This window comes from Amborella trichopoda, chromosome 13 (genome assembly GCF_054954075.1).
Source record: "Amborella trichopoda isolate Santa Cruz 75 chromosome 13, AtrichopodaSantaCruz75HAP2 v2.0, whole genome shotgun sequence".
NCBI lineage: Eukaryota > Viridiplantae > Streptophyta > Magnoliopsida > Amborellales > Amborellaceae > Amborella > Amborella trichopoda.
This window is the reverse complement of record NC_142348.1, coordinates 35,208,761-35,228,648: the sequence shown is the minus strand read 5'-3', so window position 1 is coordinate 35,228,648 and position 19,888 is coordinate 35,208,761. Positions and strand designations below refer to the sequence as shown.

At 35.2% G+C, this 19,888-nt stretch overlaps 2 long non-coding RNA genes across 3 annotated transcripts; one reads left to right on the top strand and one right to left on the bottom strand.

Annotated features, from left to right (window-relative positions):
• The first annotated feature begins 1,056 nt into the window (after nucleotides 1-1,056).
• Nucleotides 1,057-6,757, top strand: LOC148779186 (uncharacterized). 2 transcript variants are annotated; one of them, XR_016047315.1, is made up of 2 exons: nucleotides 1,057-2,132; nucleotides 6,118-6,757. It is a non-coding gene; the product is annotated as an uncharacterized LOC148779186 (long non-coding RNA). The 2 variants fall into 2 exon arrangements; XR_016047316.1 differs by lacking the exon at nucleotides 6,118-6,757 and adding an exon at nucleotides 2,783-2,987.
• On the bottom strand, nucleotides 3,828-9,914 carry LOC110008299 (uncharacterized). Its single transcript, XR_002283087.2, has 2 exons — nucleotides 9,235-9,914; nucleotides 3,828-4,330 (listed from the first exon to the last, which is right to left on the bottom strand). It is a non-coding gene; the product is annotated as an uncharacterized LOC110008299 (long non-coding RNA).
• Between the last annotated feature and the right edge of the window lie 9,974 nt (nucleotides 9,915-19,888).

Sequence of the window (19,888 nt, the reverse complement as noted above, 5' to 3'; positions counted from 1 at the left end):
GGAATGGACATCCAAATTTGGTCTCAAAATAGTTTATAGAAAAAAAATAAAAAATAAAAAAAATAGTGTAGAGACATGACATTGGGCTAGGGGCAATCTCAGCCTTCCATTCAGAATGGACGATTGGATAAGGGGAAGGATAGAACTTCTATGCTGTAGGAAAAACATATAAAACCTACCCTATATATATATATTAACGACACTATGAGAACCTCCCATACCCATATGTGTAGGACCCCAAAAGATAACTATTAAATTTTTGACACAGATCTCTAGGTGCCGTTTGGATACTTGAAAATGTATTTTATATGAAATATATTACTAGCGTAATACATTACTGCATAATATAATACTTGCAAATGGATTGTCACTGTTTGGGTAGTATTTACATGCAACCTGGAAAATACATTGCTATTGTTTGGCTATGTCCAAAAGAAATATGGGAAATGCATTACCAACAATTTTTTTTTTTTCTTTTTTGGCTTTTATACCCAAAACATGATTGAACGTACAATCCCTAATATTATGTAGTTTAAACTTTATCCCTATTAGTATGTAGCATAAACTTTATAATTACATCAGGCATAAGAATTAACTACACCTTTTGTATGCCTTTGCGTCTTGACTTGGAATCACATGTTTTCAAGCTGTTAACACTTTGAAATAACATACTTTTATTATGATAAGCCATCATATTTTTTATGTTTTATTTTTTTGTATTACAGCTTTTCAATCATCTCTCTCTAAAAAACTTCCATGGGCAAATTCAAAAGAAAAAAAAAAGTTTGGAGAAATTTCACTAGTAACCTAGAAGGATTTAGGACTAAATGAGATATATTGGAGGAAAAATTATGTTGGGGCATTGGAAGAGATTGAAGAGGTAAATTAATTTAAAGAAATTCTAAAAAAAAAAACAATTCAAGCACACTGATTTGACGACTTTGTGTGAGTGAACTCAATTATTTTGAATTTATCAGCAAACAATAGCAATCAAAAAGAAAAAATAAAGCTAAAAAAATAAACGGACTAATCGTAGCAAATAACCCAAATCCATTTATTTTTTGGAACAATAGCTATAACTGTGGCTGCAGAACCCAAAAAATAAATCTGAAGCCATTGGTTGCGGAACATGGGGTTATCACGTTTTAGCTGAAGAATTTTTTTTTTTTGCTTTATTAGTACTTGATTCATCAGATTTTTGGATAAAGCGATGCGCTTGAAGCTTTCCCCCTATTATCTGTCAAGCCCGTAATAGTTTTGGGAAAACCTCGGGTAATTTTTTTCCATTTTCTTATCATTAAAGTGTACCCAAACAATATTTTCGTGTAATCTGTTTTTTATGTAATAGATTTTCAGGTTCTCAAAGACCCTTTAAAAAACTCAATAAACCGATTCATCCAAATCCAAACCCTACATTTATGTGATAAAAGATCTATGTCAAGATTTAATGGTGATCGTTTGGGGTCGTACTCATATGGTTGGGTCTTATAGTGTCATTATATATATATATATATATGAAAAGGATTTCATACGCCTCGCGTATATGGACTTCATACGACGATGGTATCTCTCTTCTCTGCTGTTACCCCTCTTTCTCTCTTCTCAATCTTTCCGTTAACTCTTCCTCTCATGCTGCCACTCTCCCACCTTCTCTCACTCTTCTCCATCTTCCACCCCTCTCCATCTCTCCTGCTGCCACTCTCCCACCTTCTCTCACTCTTCTCCATCTTCCACCCCTCTCCATCTCTCCTGCTGCCACTCTCCCACCCTCTATCTCTCCTCCTTCTTATACCCCTCTGTCTCCTGCTGCCATTCTCCTACCCTCTCTCTATCAAACTTGAGGAACCTCTCTCTCCTGCTGCTCCTTCACTGGCCTATCACTTAAACCCTGGCAATCTCTTTGAAACTCACCCATTTCTCTCAATCTCTCTCCCGGCTACCGCTCTCTGCCCCTCTCAATACATCTCTCGCTGCCCCTCTCTCTTGATTTCCCTCTATGCCCCTCTCACTCTCTAGAAATATAACCTAGAACACTGAAAATTTCTCAAATTTCTCAAATTTTCTATGCTCTATTGCCGCTGCAAAGACGATTGAGACAACCTTCTGTAGATTGAGGTTCATCCGAGGTTCAGGTATGCTATTGTTTAATCTTTGCATTTTGATTTTGTTTGTTCCATTTTGGTTTTGGGGGGTTTGGTTTTTCAGTCATTCAATGTGTCCCTGTGAACGGATACAGAGCAACAAAACTATGTTCGTATCAATTATGTACACAATATTAATATATTACAACTTCAATTGAACTTTAAGAATGAATTGAGACCACACCAAGATTTATTAATATATTACAATTTCAATTGAACTTCAAGAATGAATTGAGACCACACCAAGATTTAGTCAGTATGCATGAAGTTTATGATTAACAAACCTTTGTGACTCCTCTGCTATTAACCTCCATCAAGTTCTTTTTGGGTCCCCACTCTCTCAATCTCCCTCTATGCCCCTCTCTCTCTCCAAATACAACCTAAAATATAGAAAGTTTCTGAAATTTAAAAAAAATTGTACTCCACTGCTGCAAAGATGATTGAGCATTCTTCAGTAGATTTGAGGTTCACCCGAGGTTTATGTATGCTATCTTTGAATCTGTTCCCCATTATTGTTTTAGTTTTATTTCTAAAGTCAATTTCCTTATGTCTTTAGGATATCTTGGAATCTATTTTAGTATTTTTTTTTAATCTTTATTTTTTTAGGATACGATGTTGGTGCGTTATTTTGATTTGTACAGGTGAATGGCATTTGAATGGACAAAAATATTGAATGGAATTTGTATGTGAATGGCATTTGAATGGATAAAAATGTGAATGGCATTTGAATGTGAATGGCATTTTGAATGGACAAATTATTGAATGGGATTTGAATGTGAATGGCATTTGAATGGACAAAAATATAGAATGGGATTTGAATGTGAATGACATTTGAATGGATAAAAATGTGAATGGCATTTTGAATGGAATTTGAATGTGAATGGCATTTGCAAGGAGAAAAATGTGAATGGCATTTGAATGGACACAAATATAGAATGGGATTTCAATGTGAATGGCATTTGAATGGATAAAAATGAGAATGGCATTTTCAATGGAGTTTGAATGTGAATGGCATTTGAAAGGAGAAAAATGTGAATGGCATTTGAATGGACAATTTGAATGGACAAAAATATTGAATGGAATTTGTATGTGAATGGCATTTGAATGGATAAAAACGTGAATGGCATTTGAATATGAATGGCATTTTGAATGGACAAAAATATTGAATGGGATTTGAATGTGAATGGCATTTGAATGGATAAAAATGTGAATGGCATTTGAATGGACAAAAAAATTGAATGGACAAAAAAGTGAATGGCATTTGAATGGACAAAAATATTTCAAAATCTTCACATCCTGATAAAGCTTATCATTCCTATCAGTCTTCACTTCCTCAATTGCCTACGAAGAAGGAAGCCACAAAACCATTAGAAGATATTTTGTTGTTGATAAGTAACTCTCTCTCAAAAAAAATATTTAGTTGTTGAAAAGTAAAGAAGAAGAGCACACGTACTTCCCCAGGGCCATTACTAGACACTTCCTTCCTGCTTCCCAAGCACAATTGAAACACATATGTTATGTCCTGCTTCCCACCTCTTCACTTCAAGTTATATCTAATTATACATGCAATTGAAATAGAGATCCTAAAGTATCCCAATATGCATGTTCATGCACATGTGAAGTGCGCACACACATACAAAGAGAGAGAGAGAGGAGAGCAATATCACATTCTAATGTACTGGTGTATGCATCATCATCAAGCAATCCTTTTGCAATTACAAACTGATTTAATCAAACATCCCCACTTTTGTTTTCATTACTCCCTTCAAGCTTACACATTCCCATCATCTCAAAGCACCACATCCACCGAGCAAACAAAACTCAGGAAACCCAAGAAAACCCAAAAGGGTTACACATACCCACATAAACTATATCTCTTCAAAATTCCTACATTACCCCTAGATAAAGCACAATCATTTTATAAAGAGATTGTGTTACATGGATCAATCATGTTTCATCCCAAAAAAAATACTAAAGAAAAAAACATGACTTAGGATCCTCCTCCATTCTTTCGCTGTATAGCCCAATGAGCCTTCTCAGTCCCTAAATCGAGCAAAACCACATGAGTGACTGCTTCATTGAGCTCTTTGGAGCATGATGCTCCTAGTTGTTCTGCTATTGGTTGGGAAAATTCGACTGGACACCAGCTTGCATCCCTTGAGAACCTCTAACTGAATGGTTTTCAACACCTGAAATCATAGTTGTTGCAAGAATTAGCCATTCAATATCAATGATAAACTGTGAAATATAGAATCAACTTGTCACTTTAAGTATTTATGACATACTATATCATTGGCCACTATTGTTGCATGGTATACAAAGAAAACATACTTATAGAATGCTGATACGCATCTCAATCACATTCAATATTGAGGATATGGTATACTAACATCTTGTAATGAATGTTGAATAATGTACCTATAGATCAAACAAGTAATGCACCTATAGAATGCTGATATGCATCTCAATCACATTCAATATTGAGGATAAAGGGTGAAGAAGGCATGATGCTCACTTAAATATTGAGAAGGCTATCTAAAGAAATCTCTTGCTGCTCACTTCCAAATGTTAGTGCAGGGTAACACCATATATGCAATGGTCTATACTAGGTTAGACAGCAGGTACATGAGAAATCCACAACGTGTTATTTAGCACCACATCCCCCGAGCAAACAAAACTAATGAAACCCAAGAAAACCCCAAAAGGGTTACACACACCCACATAAACCATATCTCTTCAAAATTGCTACATTACCCTTAAATAAAGCACAATCATTTTACAAAGAGATTGTGTAATATGGATCAATCACGTTTCATCCCAAAAAAATATTAAAGAAAAAAACCACAAGAGTGACTGCTTCATCGAGCTCTTTGGAGCATGATGCTCCAAGATGTTCTGCTATTGGTTGGGAAAATTTGACTGAAACCAACCGGCATAAAAAATCGTAAATTATTTCTCCTCTAAAGGAATGATAACATCCTCTCACAAATTCTAACTTATTACCCAACTTGAATTGATTTCAATATGTCCATAGCATAGAGTCAATCACTCCATGCAATGTTCAGAAGCCTGTTAACATAGCCCCTATTGCCACTCAGAAATTCAGACTCAGGAGAGTCAGAGTCGAACTAAAATTTCCATCAGCAAAATAGAACTACCAAAATGTTGGAAAAGACAGTAGTATTTTTCTCACTAGATCAAATAGGCATAAATATTGGTTATTCGAGGGTGAAAATTGTGTTATGCCAGTGAAACAAAGATTTCACAGCATTTTCATTTCAAACCAATGAACCATTGACACTTAGAAAACTTGTATGCAACTTACAAACAGAGAGTTCATTTCAAATAGATTTCACAGCATTTTCAAGCATTTTCATTTCAAACCAAAAAGAAACATATACTAATGCTATTCAGCAATATCCACAACATTAAAAGCAATCCCTACAATCAATCACTATACAACAAGCAAGCAATCACTACAATTCATAATGCTCCTTAAGATGAATTTGCACTGTTAGCATTTCATATTACAGTTAAAAGTTCTACAATTATAAGTAAGCTCTACTACATCTAGAATTAAGAAGCTTGTACAATGAAAATTCAAGAGATACTAATGTTATTCAGCAATAGCCACAACGTCGAAACCAATCCCTATAATCAATCACTATACAACAAGCAAGCAAGCACTACAATTCATAGCGCTCCTAAAGATGAATTTACACTGTTAGCATTTCATATTACATTTAAAAGTTCTACAATTATAAGTAAGCTCTACTGCATCCAGAATTAAGAAGCTTGTACAATGAAAATTCAAGAGATACTAATGCTATGCATTATTACTTTGCACGAATAAATGACAAACAATTTCTTTTGTCGTGCCCACTACCCTTGCACATCCCGGTCTTTTCCTTCGACTAATTGGTATTTTCCTCCGACTTCCACCCTTCTGATCGAGCTGTCTTTCTTTTATTGGTAGGTCTTCCCTTTGTCCGTGCTCGTGGAGGCTCAAGGATATTTTAGCAATGTTCACTTTCAATTGGTGTGTCACTACAACTAGCTGCATTCTCATCGACCTTAGCATTTGCTTCAACATTGCCATACTCTTCAGCATTACAATTGATTGTGGCATCATTTTGTGGACCTCCCTTATGCTTGAATCGGCTATCAACCTGAAAAATTCCGCTACACATTATGGCCATTATAAAGTCATGGAGCTCTGCACTCTCTGAAGCACGCTTGGCGAGGTATCGAGTTGCCTGATAGACCTCATTATATCGAATGGAGCGTGGTAGTTGAGATGTTTCTTGAATTTGATTGCCACTCTCATCGATAAAAACCCCATTTTTTATATCATTTCTTCAATGCCTCATTATGTATTGTGGGGGTATTTCAAATACATTCTTCACCATAAAAACCTTCAACACATGCCTACAAAGAAGACCCATCATCTCATATAAGTGACAGCTGCAACAAACGCTATTGTCATTGGAATTGAATTCAGCAAGGTAGGGTCTAGATTCATTTCTTGGTATTGCCACCTTAAAAGTGGTAAGCAATCCGTTGTCCTCAATTGACTCACTGATCAAATTAATACAATTCAGCACCTCTTCTCCAAATAGCTTCATAATCTTTTGAGTATAGATCTTTGTTGCCTGGGCCTCAATAAAAGAAGTTGTTCTCAATATTGGAGTAGTATTAATGTCTCTTAAGTCATTTTCCCTTTCCTTTTGCACCTTCTTATCTTGCACCTTTGTCGTCACTTCTAATAATGTACGTAAGCTTGTTGAAGAGGCTACATACATCTTGAAGTGCTTATTCATCTCTTCACTCTTTTGAGTGGAAGTCATACTCGATGTAAATGTGTCACTCAAATATGCATCGATCCATTGCATGCGACAACTATAAAGCCTAGTAAGCCACTCATTACTTTCCAAGCCATAATTCTCAATCATATTTTTCCACCCCAATTCAAATTCTTCCACTGTTGCACTAGTAGCCACACACCTCTGAAGGTTTCTGAAAAATTTGGATGCCTGCGCAAGACATGGCACATTTTTTCTTTAATTTTTGATAGTATATGCCATTTACAATAATGATGCTTACTTTGGTCTAAAACTCGTCTCACTGGATTCGAAATTGTAAGGTCTTGATCAGTGAGAATAACTCCAAGCTGATGTCCCCCCATAGCTCCTAACGAATTTTCAAATATCCATACAAATGATTCGACATTCTCATTAAAATGAGCGCAAATTCAAAGAAAGTTGTACTGTGATAGTGATTTACACCAAGAATAGTGCAAATGGCATACCCTAGGTGTTTGTTTTGTATATTGTATCAAAAGTTGCCACATCAAAGAAGCACTGGTACGAAACTCTAAAAAAGGCATCTACCCATAAGACGCTCAGGATGTGGTTGTCTTCATCTAATTTCACTTTATAAAAAAAAGATTGGTTTAATTCTTTCATTTTATAAAGCCATTGCATAACAAGACTTCCATCTTCTCCTCTTAGTTTTCTTCTGGAGTTGGCGATTACATTTTGCATATCTTTTTGTTTACAATAAACATTATCAATCCCCCCAGATTGCTCTATGAAAATGTCATGAATATTTCTGGCCTCTGAGCTCATTGAACCTATCATCAACTTTGCAGCGCCTGACAATGTTCGATGTGAGCGAATTAAACGAGCTTTTCTTGGAGACAAAAGATCATGATTTTGTTTTGTAATAATCTTAGTCACAACCCACTCATTATTTGCATTTCTACTTAGGCCCATCCTAGCCATACAACCACACCTTGATTCAGGGTGTACCTTTTCACCTACACGATCTTTCTCTCGACGAAACCCTTCCTTAGAACAATTGAGCTCTCTATTAATCCTTTGACCATCTTTATTGTGGGTAGTCCCCTTACGGACGCCAAAACCTTTGGCTAATGCACACTCCTTATAATACTCATATGCCTCATTCTCATAACCAAACTTCGTCCCTATATATGGTTCTTCTATTTGTAGGCCCTTGGTTGATGAGCTATGTTCCTCATCTCACATTTCTATAAGATGAGGAACCTGCTCCATGGTGACAATCATGTCATTCATGTTGTCTACAATTGGGCATAGGGAAGATGTTGCACCGACAGATATGGTGGGGTCCATATAAATCTTTCAACTGTCCCTACATAAAAAGCCAAACCACATATGTAGATGATTGCAAATATTATCTGAAAAAATCAAACAATTGAGTGGTTCTAGCAAAACACTATATTACAAATGTCACAAAAGAATAACATAACTATCTCATACTTAAGCAACAAACTGGATTACATTTTAGTATAACCCCATGAACCCGCATTCATATACTCTCTGCAATGAAATTTTTTCACGAATATCCATTTCTAAAATAACATAACAAGGGGCACATTCATCCATATATACCCCACACCAACTAGTACGCGCGCACACTCCGCACTTATACAAACATTTGCATTTCAGTATAACCCCATGAGTCTGCATTCATATACTCTCTGCCATTAAAATTTTTCATGAATCTCCAGTTCTAAAAATAACATGACAGGAGACACATTCATCCATATTTACCCCACACCAACTAGTATGCACGCACACACAGCAATTATACAAATATTTGCACTTCAGTATAACCCCATGAACCTGCATTCATATACTCTCTGCAATTAAAAATTTTCACGAATTTCCATATCTAAAAATAACATAACAGGGGTCACATTCATCCATGTGTACCCCAGACCAACTAGTACACGCACACACATAGCAATTATACAAACACTTGACTAATGGAGTTTTTCCAAGTTAGGCACAAATTAGATCATTGGGTTTCAAATATATCCAGCAATCAAATTAACCCAACCCCATCTTTCTCCCTGTTCCTGCATCATCTCTGATACATCTCACATCCTCTAAGAACCAGAAACTAATGCATTTTTCTATCAGAAACGATAAAACATTCACATAGAACTCTAGTATCCACAAGGTGGTGGTGGAATACCATTTGAGTGATGAGACAAGCTGCACTTCATTGCCCACCATAGTTTCAATAAAAAAGGGGCAAAGATGCATACCTGAACCTTGGATAAACCTCAAATCCCAAAGATTGCCCCAATCAAGCAAGGGATCAGCAGCAATGGCAACAACAAGGCAACAAAAAGAGATAGAGAGAGAGAGAGAGAGAAGGCAGCAGCAATGGGGCAGAAAGAGGGAGATTGAGTGAGAGGCGAAATGCTTTTGGTGACAGCAATGCGGCAGCAAAGAGGGAGGTTGATTGAGGGGCGAGATAGTTTGGGTTGGCCAATCTCTGATAGAGGTTTGCAGCAGCAAAGAGGGAGATTAGAGAGTGCAAGATAGATTGAGAAGAGAGAGAGAATTCGGTGGAGCGAGGGGTAGCAGAGAGAGAGTTGCTGCGGAGCGAGAGGGAGAGACAGGAGAGACATAGGGAGAGGGAGAGAGAGCTGGAGAAGAGAGAGAGAGTTGTCGTGGAGAGTCATCATGGCTGATCAGAGGCAACAAGAGCGAGAGAGAGGGAGAGACAGCAGAAGTGAGAAGAAAGAGAGAGTTGCCGTGGAGAGAGAGTGAGAGTCGCCATCTCTGCAAATGTAACCTCCAGAAATTGTTCAAGCCATCCCTGCAAATGTCAGATGGCGACTGCTCTCATTGGCGACGGCGAGATCTCCATCGGGGGAAAAGGAAAATCATAGTCGTTGGCATATAGGTGCAAAGACGCGAGCAGGCGTATTGAATCATTATATATATATATATATATATAAACGGAATTGGTCCTTAAAGCAATAAAAAATGCTTGCTTTAGAAAATACTCGCTTAATAGTTTCCGCATGAAAAATAAATCTATGCCAGCCAAAAATAAGATTTTTAAGGCATAATATTTTTTAAGGAAGAATTATTCCCATCAATAGAGCAATAGAATTTGCATCCAAATTTCGAGATATAATTATCAGAAAAACTGAAATGCAAAGATTCTTTGGTTGTTTAAATTATATTTTGGATTTTTATAAAAATTTGGTTTTAGATGCAAAGCCCTTATTCCAAAAGTTAAAAAAGAATATTCCAAAATGGACTGAAGAACATACCAAGGCAGTAAGAAAAATTAAAACCAAAGCTAATGAATTACCATGCCTAGCTCTGTCAAGTCCTATAGCATTTAAAACAGTAGAAACAGATGCCTCATAAATAGGATTTGGTGCTGTGTTAAAACAAAAGGTGAATAATAAAAAAAAATTGGTCCGATTTACCTCTAAAACTTGAAACCTAGCTCAACAAAATTATTCAACAGTAAAAAAAGAAATACTCGGAATCGTTCATGCTATTACAAAATTTCAAAGTGATCTGCTTAGTCAATCATTCCTCATAAAAACTGACTGTAAAGCAGCCAAGGATATCATCCAAAAATATGTCAAAAATCTCGTATCAAAGCAAATCTTTGTAAGATGGCAAGGTATTCTTTCTGCTTTTGAATTTACTATTGAGCATATTAATGGTAATCTCAACTATTTGCCTGACTTCTTGACCCAAGAATTTTTGCAGGGAGGGCAGAAGGAGCCAGCAAGACCAAAAATAAATCATGGACATAGTTCCTAGTCCAGGATTATCCCTGACATCTTCATCAACACCAAATGCTTTAATACGGAAGCAAATTTAAGATATTGATATATCTCCCCTCCAAACACCAATAAGCACTCAAACTCCTAGTGCAAAATCTATATACTTAGAGACATTATATATTCCCTTGCTGATCATAGAAAATGAGCATCAGTCCAAACATTCGACTGAAATAGCTGCTTTGTACCTCAAGCATCATATGCATCCTAATATGGGCAAAAGAAGCAGAGAACGGTACGAATGCATCCTGATAGAAACGTAATCAATTTTTATAGTTCATCATTCCAGAAATAATGATAATGAAATAGCATATTCAAAGTTCCAAATCAAAAAAGTTATTACTTATAAAGAATGGGGATCGAATCCTTTAAAGCCAAGGATCATGAATACAAAAGGATTTAAAATTAAATCTTACCATTACTATGAATACATAAAGGCTTGGGAAGAAGTATTTTAATACCATAATACAAAAAATTCCCATAACTGGTATATTCAGTTCAAAATAACTGAGCCAAATAATTTTTCAAATTGGTTTAAAAATTGGTTCTCCATATGGGGATCCACAAACCAAATACTACCAAAAGAACTGCAAATTTCACAAAGAAAATTCTTTGAGTATAATAGAAAAAGTCTAAAAAGAGACTACCACATATATTTTATTACCTTATATCAGATCCCTTGGATTTTAAAATGGGAGTATCAGGTCTCAGCAGATGATATGGATAGATGGGATTAAATCCCCGAATTACAAAGACAAATCTATATCAAATGGTGGGATAATTATAAGAATGACTCCTTAAATGCAGATAAAATAAAAATGAAGTTTATACCTTCAACTTCACCCCAAAAGATAGAAATATCATAATATGTTGCAATATTTCAGCAACAAAACCCTAAACTATCCAAAGAAAAGTTTAAAAAGAAACTCTGGGAGGCCATAGAAAATAATAAAGAAATAATGTCCCCCTCTACCCTAAGTGAAGACCGAGAAGATTATAGTCCGATGAACGGTGAAGATCGCGTCGAAATAGAATTTTCTTCAAAATAAAGAAAATTCAGGGGGGACCAGAACGATTCCAATCTATCCAAGACACGTGTCCCAGCCGACAACATCTTACTATAGCCACCAGCAGACAACATCTTACTGTAGCCACCAGCCGACAGTATCTTGCTGTAGCCAACAGCTGACAGCATCTTACTGTAGCCATCAGTGAACAACATCTTACTGTAGCCACCAGCTGACAACATTTTACTGTAGCCACCAGCCGACGGTCCACTGTATCACCCAACCGAAGGAATCTCACTGTTGTGTCGGTGCGGACTTCAAACATCTTCAAATCCGCCTAACTTTAGAAGCCATAAAAGAGGGAGGACTCCGCTCATTTGAAACATCGGGAGTTATCCGGAGTTTCCATCTTGAGTTTTCCTAAGTAGCCCTCTCTCTCTGCAGCTCTCTCTCTACTCCCTTCTCTTTGTATATCTGGTGGCGTATCAAACACCATTATTGCATACTGCAGTATCTGATAGCTTATAGTTTATAAGCATTTTGCTGTCATCTGCAATATTAAGGATTTGGGTAGTCTTGCTGAAGTATTTAGTTGGTACTAATCCTTCATTAATATAGTTTAGGTCTGATCTTGAATCTATCAGGGTGGTAGTTTGGAAGCTGTATTCCTTTTGAACTACGATTTTGATATTTGTAAACCATTTTTAGGTTATAATTTTGTCTATTAGGTTTACATATTTACAATTTTGGACCTTTTCTATTACATTCATTCCAGCTTTGGAGGTTTCTGGTTTAGGAAGGGTGTCTTCAACCTCAGGTGGTAAAGGAATATTATACTCAGTGATCAGATTATCAAGTTTATCTTCTATATTTTCTTCTTCAATTGCTTCGCTGATAAGATTCTAGGTTAATTCTAAGATTTGAACCCTCTCTTTCAGAGCTATCAACTCATTTTTGACTTCATTAATTTCATATTTTAGCTCTGATATTGAAGGTTCATTTTATGTATATGTCTTATTCTGTACCCTTTTCAAAATATCCTGGAAACTGTAATCTTATTTTGTTGGGACAAGAGAAGACTTGGGTTTTCTAGAAGGGGCTTTGGACATTTTGATGTACTGGATTAAGGCTTCTTTTTTAGCCACTGTCTGATATTTTTTCAATGAGGTCTATAATCAAGTCTTCTTCTTTTGTGAGGGTATTGATGCTTAACCAAATCATATCCATTATTTCCTTGTAAAATTCACATTGGCAATTTTTCTTTTCTTTTTCTGGATTATTTTCATTATCGGAGTCCGAATCAGAACTGCTGAAAATAATATCTTCATCATTTATTTCTCCAATCAACATTTCTTCGTCTGATTCAGAAGAATCAGAGGTTTCATCCTCAATTTGGAATATCTCAAATATTTGCTTTTTAATATTATCATCAATTTCTAAAGAGTTAATTTTCTTTGAACCCTACATTTGTTTTTGTAATGGCCAACTTTGCCACAATTATAACAGACAGGGATTTTCCTTTTTCCCCTATGTTTAAAAGGTAGTTTATCTTGTAAGAATTTTTTGGAAAATTTTTCTTTTACTTTTGAATAATGTTTAAATTTTCTTTTCCTGAATTTTTAATGTTTTCTTTTATGGAAAGGCTTTGAAGGGGGTAGAGTATTGAATCCAAATTGCTCGTAGAAGTCATTTAATTCCTTTATGCCCGTTATTCTCTGCTTTTCTAATGTCTTCTAAGTTTCAAGTCTGTACATAAAGTCAGACCCTCAGCACAAATTTTAGCTGATAATTCTCCTAATGTATACAGAGAATAAGGAATAATTCCACCTTGTTTGTTTTTAAGCCTTGTTTTTACCTTTTCTGCAAAAAGGTATGGTAGACCGACTATGAATTTTTCTTTCCAATGGTCTGACTTACTTTCTCTTGATAGTAGTCTTGAGAAAAATACATCATTGTACCATTTATAATGAGAGAGTGTTGGACAACTGAGATTTGATAACAAATATTCAGACCTTGCTGCTAGCAAAGCAGTACTTCCTACAAAATGGAGAGTGATGGTATATATCAATGTATTGATTACGTCTCCTTCTTGCACTATATTAGCTTGGCTATCTTCTCTTTTAACTATCCATTGTTTTGAAGCATTTAATATTTGGTTTTTTGATTCTTCATCTATATGGAAATCCCACCATCCCGTTAACTTTCATGTAAATCCACATATTATAGCTTTGACTCTCTCATGATCTTGGTTTCCACTTGCCTTGCAGGCGGTAGCATACATAGTCATATGTTTCATGAGATCTAGGATTTGGTTTTTAGCCATGCCATCTATAATCTAATTTACTTTGGATTTTCCTGAATAAGAGACCGAGGTAGAGATTAGATCTTCCTCTATCCGTAGATCTATTGGTGTAGGTCTAAGATAGTACATTCTAGTTTGGGACACTGGTCTTACCATTTTCCCATAGTCTATTTTATTTATATCTAAGCTTTCAGTTTTAAAAACTTTTTCCATGTCTTCAATTTCTTTGTCATGTGCATTTTGTAAAACCTGAATATTTCCTTCGTTTATGGCAAAAGACTGGCCCTTTCCCTTTTCATCAATGGTTAATTTCTTTAATTTTTTGACCAGCTCATCAATTAACTCACTATTTTTCTCTTTTTTCCTTATTCCTTGCAGGCTGAATTTTCCTACTTCAATTGTTGGAGGAGGTTTGAATAGGACGGCTTCCTTTTGTTTTTCAAACTTCTGAGTTCAGGAGTTTGTTTTAATTTGTTTTTTGCATTTTCTATTCTTGTAGTCTGTTTTCCTATTGTTTGGAGGAAAATATTTGTATAGTTATTTTGTTTAATAATATGAGGTATTCCATCAAGCTTAGCCATATTATGGTCGCTTTCTTTGGGTCCTATCTTGAGAGGTGAGGCTCTAATTTCAATTTTTTCCCCTAATTTTTCTCCTTTAAGCTGTAATCTAGTCTCAAGGGGATGAATTAACTCAATTGTTTCTCCTTTGGTGGTTTGAAAGGTTTGAAAGGATTTTCGACCTTATTTACCTCAAATTTTGGAATTTTTCTTCTATAATCTTTTGCTATGTATTTTAACCATTTAAAGAACTTGACAGTTACCTTTTGTTTTATCATGAAATGATTAATTTTCAGATGAAAGGCATCTCACAGTGGTTCTTTAAATTATTTGAAGAACCATTCTCTTATCAATCTATTTTCTTCAGAGTAAAAATCTTTTCTGATCCATTCTTTATAAATTTTAAATTCTTCCTTTTGAATAACATTTGAACAAAGTCTAGATCAGAAGGTGCTGGTTCTTGTTCTTCTATCTTAGAAGAACCTGGAGTATCTACCCTATAGACAGGTTGTTGAACCTGATTTGGAGTCCCATTAAGTCCTTCGATAATAGTTCTCCTACAAGTGGGTAATCTTTCATATTCTGACTGTGGGATTGAAGAGGTAGAGCTTCTAGGAGGATCCCTAATGCTAGGTTCACCAATTCTTACAGTAGTCCTTCTGGAGGATGGAAAACTAATTTCTATCTCTCCATCTGAATATTCTATTATTTGTCCAGGGTCTTTCTTCTCAGTTTTAATAGAAAAACTACTTTTAAAATCAAACGTTCGTTTACTATAGACGTCTAAGACATGTACCTTAGGGATATTCTTTTTTTTGATTCGTTTTTCTATGTTATCTATTATTATTTCTTCCCTATTATTAAAACGTAGTGTATTACTAGTAGTAGCTGATCTATTAGATAAAGTTCTGATAAAATTTTCCATTTGTAGTTTGAGTCAACCGGAAACAGTCCCTACACTTTTCTGGCTCTTCCTGGCCTTAGTGATCTTTGGGTCATGGCGACTTTGAACTTACTTCTGCAAATTTTTTTCAGAATTCTATTTAATAGTTCAGTTTTCTACCGGTGATACAGCTAGACCACTATAATATATACTTAGCTCTTATATTAAAGCGGAATTAGACATTAAAGCAAGATTAAACACAGTAAAACATTAAGATGAAATAAATACAACATAATGCAAGATGTAAAAAGTAAACTCACATTTGACAAATACAGATGCTGGTGAATAACTTTAGCTGCTCCGGGATGTAGTCAGGAACTTCTTCCCAAAAACAGTCACACATAACAATCTCATACTTTTACAATAACAAAACTAAATAAAAATCTGAATGGCTTGATACGCCACCAGATATACAGAGAGAAGACAATAGAGAGAGAGTTGTCGAGTGAGAGGACTGTAGAGAGTAGTAGAGAGAGAGAACTATCGTGAGTTGCAAGGAGAGAGGACTACTTAGGAAAACTCAAGATGGAAACTTTGGATAACTCCCGATGTTTCAAATGAGCGGAGTCCTCCCTCTTTTATGGCTTTTAAAGTTAGGCGGATTTGAAGATGTTTGAAGTCCGCACCGACACAACAATGAGATTCCTTCGATCGTTGGCTGCAGTGGACCGTTGGCTGGTGGCTACAGTAAGATGATGTCGGTTGGTGGCTAAAGTATGATGCTGTCGCCTGATGGCTACAATAAGATGTTGTCAACTGGAGGCTACAGTAAGATGCTGTCAGCTGGTGGCTACAGTACGATGCTGTCGGCTGGGACATGTGTCCTGGATAGATTTCAGTGGCCTTTTCTACATAAAAGGCCGAACAACTCCATGGTGATGAGCTTTTTCTGATAAGCTTTTTATCCAATAATTCTTTTATCTTTTTTTTGCAGATTTTGAGTAACCTGTTCTTCATTTGAATAGGCCTTGTCGTAGTAGGAATTTTTCCTTCTCGAAAATCTAGTTCATAAGGAAGTTCTACTATATGTTGTTTCTTATCCCAAAAGGCATTGGGGATATCGACACATATTTCCCATTCCATATCTAATTTTAGAGATTTTATTTTAGTTTGAATTTAAGGAAGAGATAGCTTTTCTTCTATATTTTTGTATTTTATTTCTTCTTTCAGGTAATATAAAATTTTTCACTAAAGGTAAATTTGACCTTGCCCTTCAATACTGGCTTCTATCCGTGTGTCATCAATCTTAATTGGATAGAGCATATTTAAAAAAAGGTCCCTAGAATAACAGGTTGACTTAAACCTTTTACCATTATGAATGGAAATTTGAAACAAGCAACATTATTGCATACTGATGTATTTGATAGCTTATAATTTATAAGCATTTTGCTGCCATCTGCAATATTAAGGATTTGGGTAGTTTTGCTAAAGTATTTAGTTGGTACTAATCCTTCATTAATACAATTTAGGCCTGCTCTTGAATCTATCAGGGCGGTAGTTTGGAAGCTGTATTCCTTTTGAACTACGATTTTGATGTTTATAAACCATTTTTGGGTTATAATTTTGTTTACAAGGTTTACATATTTATAATTTTGGACCTTTTCTATTACATTCATTTCAGCTTTGGAGGTTTCTGGTTTAGGAAGGGTGTTTTCAACCTCAGGTGGTTAAAGAATATTATACTCAGTGATCAGATTATCAAATTCACCTTCTATGTTTTCTTTTTCCATTGCCTCATTGAAAGGATTCTGGGTTAATTCTAAGATTTGAACCCTTGATTTCAGGGCTATCAACTCATTTCTAACTTCATTGATCTCATATTTTAACTCAGATATTGAAGGTTCCTTTTCTGTATATGTTTTATTTTGTACCCTTTTTAAAATATCTTGGAAACTATAATCTTTTTTTGTTGGGACAAGAGAAGACTTAGGTTTTCTGGAAGGGGCTTTGGACATATTGATGTACTGGATTGAGGCTTTTTTTAGCCTCTGGGTCAGATATTTTGTCGATGAAGTATATGATCAGGTCATATTTTTTGGTGAGCGTGTTGATGCTTAACCCGTTCATATCCGTTATTGCCTTGTAAAAATCACATTGACAAATTTTTTTTTTTTTTTTTCTGGACTATTTTTATTATCGGAACCTGAATCAGAATTGCTGATAATGATATCTTCAACATTTATTTCCCCAATCAACATTTGCTCTTCTGATTCAGAGGAATCAAAGATTTCATCCTCAATTTGGAGTATCTCAAATGATTGCTTTTTAATATTATTATCTATTTCCAAAGATTTAATTTTTCTTTCATACATTTGCTTTTGTAATGGCCAACTTTGCCACAATTATAATAGACAGGGATTTTCTTTTTTCTCCTATGTTTAAAATATGGTTTATCATGTAAGAATTTTTTGAAAAATTTTTCTTTTGCCTTTGAATAATGTTTGAATTTTCTTTTTCTAAATTTTTCATATTTTCTTTTTTGGAAAGGCTTTGAAGGGGGTAGAGTATTAAATCCAAATTGCTCGCAGATGTCTCCTAATTCCTTTCTGCTTGTTATTCTCTATTTTTCTAATTGTCATCAAAGTTTCAAGTCTGTACATAAAGCCAAACCCTCAGCACAAATTTCAGCTGATAATTCTCCTAATGTATATAGAGAATAAGGAATAATTTCGCCATGTTTGTTTTTAAGCCTGGTCTTTACCTTTTCTAACAAAAGGTGTGGTAGACCAGCTATAATTTTTTGTTTGTAATGGTCTGACTTACTATCCTCTCTTGATAGTAGTCTTGAGAAAAATACATCTTTGTACCACTTATAATGAGAGAGTGTTGGACATCTTAGATTTAATAACAAATCTTCAGACCTTGCTGCTAGCAAAGCAGTACTTCCTACAAAATGGAGAGTGATGGTATATATCAATGTATTGACTGCATCTCCTCTTGTACTATGTTATCTTAGGCATCTTCTCTCTTAACTATCTCTTGTTTTGAGGCAATTAATATTTGATTACTTCATTCTTCATCTATATGAAAATCCCACCATCCTCTTAACCATCCTATAAATCCACATATTATGTAATTGGCTATCTCATGGTCTTGGTTTCCACTTGTCTTGCAGGCAGTGGCATACATAGTCATATGTTTCATGAGATCTAAGATCTGGTTTTCAGCCATGCTATTTATATTCTAATTTATTATGGATTTTCCTGAATAGGAGACCGAGGTGGAGATTAGATCTTCCTCTATCTGTAGATCTACTGGTGTAGGTTTAGGATGGTACATTCGAGTTTGGGACCCTGGTCTTACCTTTTTCCCATAGTCTAGTTTATTTATATCTAAGCTTTCAGTTTTAAAAGCTTTTTCCATATCTTCAATTTCTTTGTCATGTGCCTTTTGCAAAACCTGAATATTTCCTTCCTTTATGCTAGAAGACTGGCCCTTTACCTTTTCATCAATGGTTAATTTCTTTAATCTTTTGACCAGCTCATCAATTAACTCACTATTTTCCTCTTTTTTTTTTATTCCTTGCAGGCTGAATTTTCCTACTTCAATAGTTGGAGGAGTTTTGAATAGGACGGCTTCCTTTCGTTTTTCAGAACTTCTGGGTTCAGGAGTTGTTTTTAATTTGTTCACTGCATTTTCTATTGTTGTAGTCTGTTTTCCTATTGTTTGAAGGAAAATATTTGTATAGTTATTTTGTTCAATAATATGAGGTATTCCATCAAGCTTAGCCATATTATGGTCTCTTTCTTTGGGTCCTATCTTGAGAGGTGTGACTCTAATTTCAATTTTCTCCCCTAACTTTTCTCCTTTAAGCTGTAAGCTAGTCTCAGGGGGATAAATTAACTCAATTGTTTCTCCTTTGGTGGTTTGAAAGGTTTGAAAGGAATTTTCGACCATATTTACCTCAAATTTTTGAATTTTTATTTCATAATCTTTTGCTATGTATTTTAACCATTTAAAGAACTTAACAGTTGCCTTATGTTTTATCGTGAAACGATTAAATTTTAGATGAAAGGCATCTCTCAGTGGTTCTTTAAATTATTTGAAGAACCATTCTCTTATCAATCTATTTACTTCAGAGTAAAAATCTTTTCTGATCCATTTTTTATCAATTTTAAATTCTTCCTTTTGAATAAGAATTACATCAAAGTCAAGCTTAGAAGGTGTTGGTTCTTGTTCTTCTACTTCAGAAAAACCTGGAGTATCTACCCTATAGTCTGATTGTTGAACCTGATTTGGAGTCCTATTAAGTCTTTCGATAATAGTTCTCCAATAAGTGGGTAATCTTTCA